The 7544-nt window shown below is 51.2% G+C and overlaps 1 long non-coding RNA gene and 2 other non-coding genes across 4 annotated transcripts; 2 read left to right on the forward strand and 1 right to left on the reverse strand.

The window, feature by feature from the left end:
- The first annotated feature begins 793 nt into the window (after positions 1–793).
- Positions 794–867, forward strand: TRNAN-GUU. Its single transcript has one exon. It is a non-coding gene; the product is annotated as a tRNA-Asn (tRNA).
- Positions 868–2958: 2091 nt separating this feature from the next.
- Positions 2959–3122, reverse strand: LOC114900069. The gene has a single exon (XR_003794696.1). It is a non-coding gene; the product is annotated as a U1 spliceosomal RNA (small nuclear RNA).
- A 326-nt stretch (positions 3123–3448) lies between these two features.
- Positions 3449–4830, forward strand: LOC114897773. Of its 2 annotated transcripts, none has more exons than XR_003794264.1 (3): positions 3449–3485; positions 3805–3887; positions 3988–4830. It is a non-coding gene; the product is annotated as an uncharacterized LOC114897773 (long non-coding RNA). The 2 variants fall into 2 exon arrangements; XR_003794265.1 differs by lacking the exon at positions 3449–3485 and adding an exon at positions 3519–3667.
- Positions 4831–7544: the final 2714 nt, after the last annotated feature.

Consider the following 7544-nt stretch of genomic DNA (forward strand, 5'->3'; position numbering starts at 1 on the left):
TAGCCCAGCCGTCTTTCTGGTTTGCAGCTTTCCTCCTTCACGGCTCTCAGACCCGACACCTGCGCCCGCAGGCTGAGGCCGCAGCACCGCCTTGGGTGGGGAGTTGAGAGCCGGACGGGGTGGTGCCCTCCTGGCCTTTCCAGGACTTTTATCTGGTTCTAAATCAGCTGCTAGAAGAAAGGTTTTGAAGAACAGACGATCTGAAAAGTCTAGGTTCCTCCAGGACTAAACACAGGTGGCATAAGAATTCTCGGTCTACCCACCACCGCGGGCCCCGGCGGCGGGCATGTATTGGGCGCCTGCTGGATGCCAGGCCCTGCTCCGGGCGAGGGGCTGCCTGGTGAGCAAACTCCGGGTCGTGTCTCGTGGAGCCCTTCTCTGGAGGCGCCCAGAGGGGGCAGAACGGTGGGGACACAGCCGGTTGCTGTCCTTCCCCCGTACGACCACCCGGACCTGGAGGGGGACTTGCGGTGAGCGCGACGGGTGAGGCCGATCACGAGTGGGAAATGGAGGACTTGAGCCCGAGACAGGCGGCAGTCGTCTCGTGTAGAGGGGCCGCTTTCGAGGCGGCCAGGAGCAGGCGAGGATGGATGGTCGTGGGCCCGGCGTTGTTCCGTCGGAGCCCCCAGCTCACTCGGGCTCGGTGTCCACGGTCCACGAGACTCAGTGTCTCTGAGAGCGCCGGCGAGGTTGGATAAGATAAAGACATTTGAATCTCTTTTCCGCTGGGGTTGGAAGGGACGGGGAATACATTCTGATTCCAGGATGTTACAAGAATGCCTCGCCGCCGCTCGTCTCTGTGGCGCAATCGGTTAGCGCGTTCGGCTGTTAACCGAAAGGTTGGTGGTTCGAGCCCACCCAGGGACGGACTTGGCTTAGAATCTGATGAGCGAGGTCTCAGCTGTCGCTTTTATGCGCCTGCCGTTTCAGTTCCTCCCCAGCGCCCCTCTCCCGGAATCTCCGCCTGCTCCCGGTTTTTACCTGGTGCCCGTGGTCTCTTTGCACCACCTGGAGGGCTGCCCTCACTAAGTGATGTGTCTTGTACGTTCCAGGACACCTGCCAGAGGATGAAGGCACACGCACACGGGTGGCGGCCATCCCTTACTCAAGCTGCGTCGTCATAAATCAAGCTCCATGGCACCACCTGCGCGGAGTATTCACCGCCCCATCTCAGGACGCCTCAGCCCTTTCATTTGGGACTGTCGCTTTCTACTGAAAGTGATCTGCAATCAAGGCAGAGTCAACGCAATTCCTATTCAAAATTCTTTCTTCTGCGTTTTCGAACTGCTCGCTCTTAATCCCTTGCAGTACATTTCCTTTCAGACAGTGTAGTTTTCACTTTACGTTAGAGCGGGTCTTTTTAAAATGTGCCCCGTGTGTGTGTGTACATTTAACTGTTTGAAGCTACGGAATACACTTGGAATAAATGTTTTAATGTCCGCCTCTGGTGATTTTAACATCGGTGTCAGCTCTGGGTCACTTGCAAATGACCGAGGTGTCTCTGCATTATGGAGAAGGGTCATTTCCCCTGGCTCTTTGGGTACCTCAGGATCTGTGATGGAATGCCAGGCATTTGTGAAGGGTGCCTTGCTGGAGAGCTGTGTGTTCCTGGAAACGCTGAACTTTGTTCATGGACGCATTTAAGTTACTTGCAAACTGTTTGATCGTTTCCGGTCTTGCTTCTATGATTTGCGAAGTGGTTCCGAGCAGCGCTCAGTCTGGGGCTAACGAGCTCCCGCTACTGCCGCAAGACATTCCTCCTGAGTACTCTACCCCCTGCCCTCCTGAACTACGATGTTTTCTGGTTGTGGTTGTTTGTTTGTTTCCTTCTAGTCTGTCCGCTTGGGAGGAGGAGCACTATCTGTGCGAGCCTTGGTCCTGTCAAAAATTTCCGCCGATCTCGGGGAGTTTCCTCCGAGAGCTGCACGGATCAGGACTGTGCTGCACGGTGGCGGGGGGCCCTGCTGCCTTCCTCGCTAAATTAGTTCTAGCATCTCTCCCCTCTCTGGGAAGATCTGTCCTGCGGACAGCAGCTCGTTCGGCCTCGCTGGACTCACAGCTCGGCTCTCAGCGTAAGCAGGTCCACACACTGGATTTGTCCTCGTGTGCTTTGTTGGGGAAACTCTCCAGGCAGTAAAAAGTGGAGGCATTGCTTCCCCTCCCGCAGGGACCGCTCCCTGCCCTCTTTCATTAGATGGGCCCGTCTGCCCGCCGTTTTAGTGTGTTTGTTTGAATAAACTGCGTTGGGGGGCCGCTGCCGCGGCCGGGCTTCTCCCTCACTGCGAAGATCGTGAGCGCGGGCTCCTGGCACGCAGGCTTGAGCAGTTACCGCACGAGAGCTCACTTGCCCTGTGTGTAGCGCGTGGGGTGTTCGCCGCCGGCCAGAACTCGAAGCCGTGTTCCGTGCATGGGCAAGCGGATCCCTTATCCACGGCCTCACCGAGGAGCCCTAGACGGCCGGTCTTCGGGAAAACTTTCTTTTGCACGTTCCCCCGCTGGTACTATTACTGTTGTTTGAAGGAAAAGCGCAGATGCCGTTCCCGTGCCTGCGTGCGGCGGGGCGTAGCACTCCCGTTGCAAAGTACAAGGCAGGAGAGTCAAACTACCGACCCGCTCAGCGTCTTGCAAGGCACAGACCAGCTGAAGTCGAACTCATAAGTACTAACGCAAACTCTCTGCGCTTGCGCGGAGAGCTAACACTCACTTCTCCCCCAAAAGGAGAACAAACAAAAAACACTCGGCTATCGCGCACCCTTTCGTAGCCACCACCGCGGCGGTGCTCCGGCACCCGCACGCCGAAGGATCCACAACAACAGCAAAAAAAAAAACACACAAAAAAACAGGAGAAAACGGCGCGCGACAAACGGTAGCAACACACCCTCTTCACCGAGCTATACTGCAGAGGTACGGGGCCCCATCAGTGCCATTGCCTCATTCTATCGTTAGCACACTGGTTGCCAGGGGAGAGCGCGCACGCAGTCCCCCACTACCACAAATTACGCAGTCGAGTTTCCCCTATTTGGGGAAATCGCAGGGGTCAGCACACTCGCAGTGCAATGAATGAGCCTCACCCTGGGAAAACCACCTTCATGATCATGGTATCTCCCCTGCCAGGTAAGTATGAATCGCTTTCCCCGCCCCCCCGTACAGCCTTAGACGCCTACACTGTACACACACGCTCCCCACCCACCCTCCGCACCCCCTCCTCTTCCACGCCTCTCAGCCCCTCCAAACGACTCTGCTAATAAAATCCAAGCAACTTCTCGCGAAAACTTCCACAGCCCGGGAAGTGGCTCGCCGGGAATTGTACCCCTACGCTGCAAGATTTACATAAGCCAAGCCCCATTCCTGACCTCTAAGGCGGCTCCTCTCCTCCAACCCCTGCCCTGTCCCCGCCCTGCCGAGATGACCAATGGGCGGGCCGGCTGCTGAAGGGGGAAGTGACGTCATCATGCCCGCCCACTTCGGGAGCCCACCAAGCCGAGGTAACACGCCTCTTACTCTTTATCTGAGATACCGGCGGATTTTGCCAGCCGCCTCGAATTCTTACCTTTTGTCCTGCGTTACACGCCGGGGAAAGGAATTCTGGGATCGTGTGTTATGCTGATCCAAAATGTTTTTAAGAAATAAAGAAGTTGTAAAACAATGGATACAAGTATATATTTATGTATGTGTCTTGTGTGTAGACATGTAGATTCAGGGTTACATCTCAGAGTGCTACTCGGTGTATTTTCTGTGCACGTCCTTCCTACTTCAATCTCGTGGTATACCAGGGACCATGTTTTTCCTTTCCTCACCATACAGAATACAAGAAATGACGATCCTGAAAAAGAAGCTGATGACCAGAATAAGGGATAGGAAGATGACCTGTTTGCTTGAAGAGCGAGGTTGGTTTCTTCGTTTGTTTTCTCCACCTGGGTGAGACTGGGCTAGACCTGAGGGCGGGGCGAGGGGAGGCTGAAGAAGGCAGCCAACTTGTGTTTTCAGACCAGAGAGCAAGGAGCGGAGTGACTTGATCCTTGAGGGTGCCTTTGGCTCAAGGGGGACGCTGACTCTTCCGGAGAATCTTGGAGCCGACAACAAAGGAACTCAGCACCCAGCTAACTTCCAGGAAGAAGCTTCCTTTCCTCCCCCTGCTTTTCCCCTTTCCCCTCCTTTCTGTCTCTGCAGCCATCAGAAATAAACTCTGGCTCATTTCATCTGAAATATGCTTTATTCCAGGGATAGTAATAGCTCAGAGAATCTCTGAAAAAGATCTCTAGAAAAATCTCTAGAAAAGATAAGGAAACAGATTATCCCCTAGAGCCTCCAGAAGGTAAGGCAGCCCTATTGACCCCTTGATTTTAGTCCAGTGAGACCTTTGTTGGACTCCTAACCTACAGAACTGTAATATAATAAATGTGTGTTCTTTTAAGCCACTAAATTCATGGTCACTTATTACAGCAGACATAGAACACCAATTCAATAAGTGTCTAGCACATTCACCTTAGCAGTAATAAGATGGGGGACATAATGAGCCCTATATAAATCTGCAGGTCGTCTGTCTGTCCTAGGTTGACAGGTCAAGAGATACTGGTACATGTTTAAAGCATTACATTAGGTATCTTTTTTCCTTTCCGTTTTTTCCCTAAAGGACTCTCGCCCTATTTCCTGCACAGGTGTACCGAACATGGTTCTCACTGGAATTACAGCAAATTGGAAGACAGTGGTGGTGACACAGGTTGATTTCATTTGCTTTTAAGAATGGGTTCTAACACGTAGAGGGAAAGAATATAATTTATGGAAAGTTAAATACCGTAGAATCCTCCATCCCAAAGATTCATCTTTTGCAACCATTTTTTTTTTTTTTTTTTTTTAGGGTGAAGAGCTACTTTTCAAAAGGTGAAACACAAGAATGGCTTTTAGGAATTTTCCCCCAAAGTAATTTGTGACTGGATCCTGTTGCCGAAACTTGGCCTCTGTTCACCGGTGCCGAAGAGAAATGTGGAGACAGAGTTTTGGGTGAAGTAGAAAAGAGTAGCTTTTATTGCTTTGCCAGGCAGAGGGGGCCACAGCGGGCTAATGCCCTCAAGACTGTGTGACCCACCCTGGAGGGCGTAGTGAGGAGCCTTACAGTGTTCGAGGAGCAGGGCGTGATCAGCTCGCAGACAGTTCTCGGATTGGCTGGCATCAAAGTGAAGTTTCAAGCGTCATCAACCTTCTGGTTTCAACCAGTCCAGGGTCTATGTGCTTGTGGGCAGCACTTTCCATCTGGAGGGGGTCTGCTCCCTGTAAAACCACTTAGGAGTGTGTGTCAGGCCTTTATCTGTAGCTTCAGTGAGCTGGGAGTCCGGTGATTCTGCCGTGCGGCGGATTTATAGTCTACATTGCTGCCCTTTCCCCAGCCCAACAGCTGTTCTTTGTTTCTACGCCTTCACATTCCCGAATCATTAACTCTTGAATCAGCACTTTACTTCAAAAGACAAGGGCACGGGGCCTCGTACACGGTTTCAATCCTGACCAGGTCTGAGATTTACACGATGCATATGCTGTTGTTTTCATAAATGTTAACGTCCATAAAATGAAGTTCTTAGAAGCATTATTTGAGTTCTCCACTGACTACAGATTACACCATCAATGCCTTCCAGCCCTGGCAGCACCGGGAGGAAGGAAGAATTGCTGGGATGCTTGCATCACCACAGGGCAAGAGGTCCTCAAATTTTACTGCTTTATCTTTAAGTAAGACTTCATAGTTCGGCTGACTTTTCATCCATTCTTGCTGATTCTGCCAGTGAGTTCCTCTGTAGTGACAGCCAAAGGCACTCATGGAAAATACTTAACCAAGCGTAAAGGCAGAAGTCGAGGTCACTTCATCTACTGCGGAAGTGGGGCATGTGTCTACCTCAGGCCTGAGTCTTTTGGTAATTGGTGGCGGTGGTGGTGACAATGTTTGAGTTGTTTTATTTTTTATTTTATTTTTTATCTTTATTTATTTATATTTTTGGCCACGCCGGCGGGGCCTGCGGGACCTTAGTTCCCCGACCACGGATCGAACCCCTGCCCCCTGCAGTGGAAGCTCACAGTCTAAACACTGGACCGCCAGGGAAGTCCGTGAGTTTTTTGTTCATGTTGTCGTTCGTTTTAATTTCTCAACTGTTACTAGGAAATAATTGTGGAGCAAGTGCTTGGTTTTAATTCTGGAAAGCAAAAGAACGTAACTAAGGACTTTTCCCAAGGAACGCTTTGAGATCTTTATGTCAATTTGTGGTGTGACTTACCCACTTTTCAATTAAGGATTCTTAATTAAAGGAAAACAAGCTTATTTATAGGTTTGAATCAGTGTTATAGAACAATAGGTTTTCGACTGGGATCCGCAGCCCACCCGCATCAGAAACGTGTGGTCTGTGTTTACGTGAAAAACTGCAGACTCTAGGGCCTCACACCAACGAAACCTCCGGGGACTGGAGCCCAGGAAGGAGGTTCTGTAATCTCCACAGCTGATTCTGAGGCACTCTAAATGTAAGAACTGCCCTTTAATATTTTTAGATAAGGGGATTGTTACAAAATGACAGGAGGGTAAATCATTCTTTTAAACTTAGACTTCAAGCATTAGACAGTGAGGTGAGCTCTTCGTGACAGTTTGTCTTTCCTATTCTTCCCCACTCAGCCTAGGGACTCGTGCAGAAATTAGAGACAAAGTAGGGGAAGAAAAACTTATTTCTTTACACACATTTTGCTTTAATAGCCACCGAAAAGATTGTTTCATTTCCTCTCACTGACCCTGTCCACCAGTTATGTTGGCCTTTAACGTATCGCTGTAGCAGCATGTATAAATATATATCATACATTTATTCACACATACACACCTTCGAAAGCACTGTGAAGACACAGACTAGGCTTTAGCACAACTGGGGGCCGCTCACATGTCACTTAAAAATGATCACTGGTTCATTTACACAAGACTTTCAACAGGCTTGGTGTGGCCAGTAGCCCCCAAGTCCCAGGGAGAAGTTAGGATGACAAAATCGGACAGTATATTTAGAGTGAGGTCAGTACACTTCTTGGAGATCATAAAAGAATAGAAATAGGAGGTCTAGGCTGAGCACGAGACGGCATCTGGGAGTCGCTGCTCTCACCACGTGGATTCAAAGAACTCAGGTGCTGCAGTGTAGACCGACGCCCAGCCTGACTGTGACCCAGCTGCGCTGGCCCCGGGCCAGGTCGTCGGGCCCCTGCCAACACTGTCCTGCAGGGCACCGCTGCTCAGTCCTGAGCTTCTCGATCTGCCGTGGAGCTCCAGCGTGGGGACCACATGCTCCATTGCTAGGAAGCAGGTCCTATTTCCCCTGAGTTGACCCTCGGAGGATGAGGCGAGAAATGTGCTGTTGCTGGTTCCCAAGCCCCTGGGGCGTTCAGAAGCAGTGCCACAAGGTCCTCTACAAACTGTGCCTGTTTTGCTCAGTGCTGGGCCCGGTGGACCTTGGCTGGTTATTCCTCAACTGCAGGAGAGGCCCTCTGCCTTTCGCCCTGCCCCGCCAGGCCACGTCTCTGACTCCTTCCAGACC

Source organism: Monodon monoceros, unplaced genomic scaffold, assembly GCF_005190385.1.
Source record: "Monodon monoceros isolate NGI ecotype Baffin Bay Population unplaced genomic scaffold, NGI_Narwhal_1 Super_Scaffold_18, whole genome shotgun sequence".
NCBI lineage: Eukaryota > Metazoa > Chordata > Mammalia > Artiodactyla > Monodontidae > Monodon > Monodon monoceros.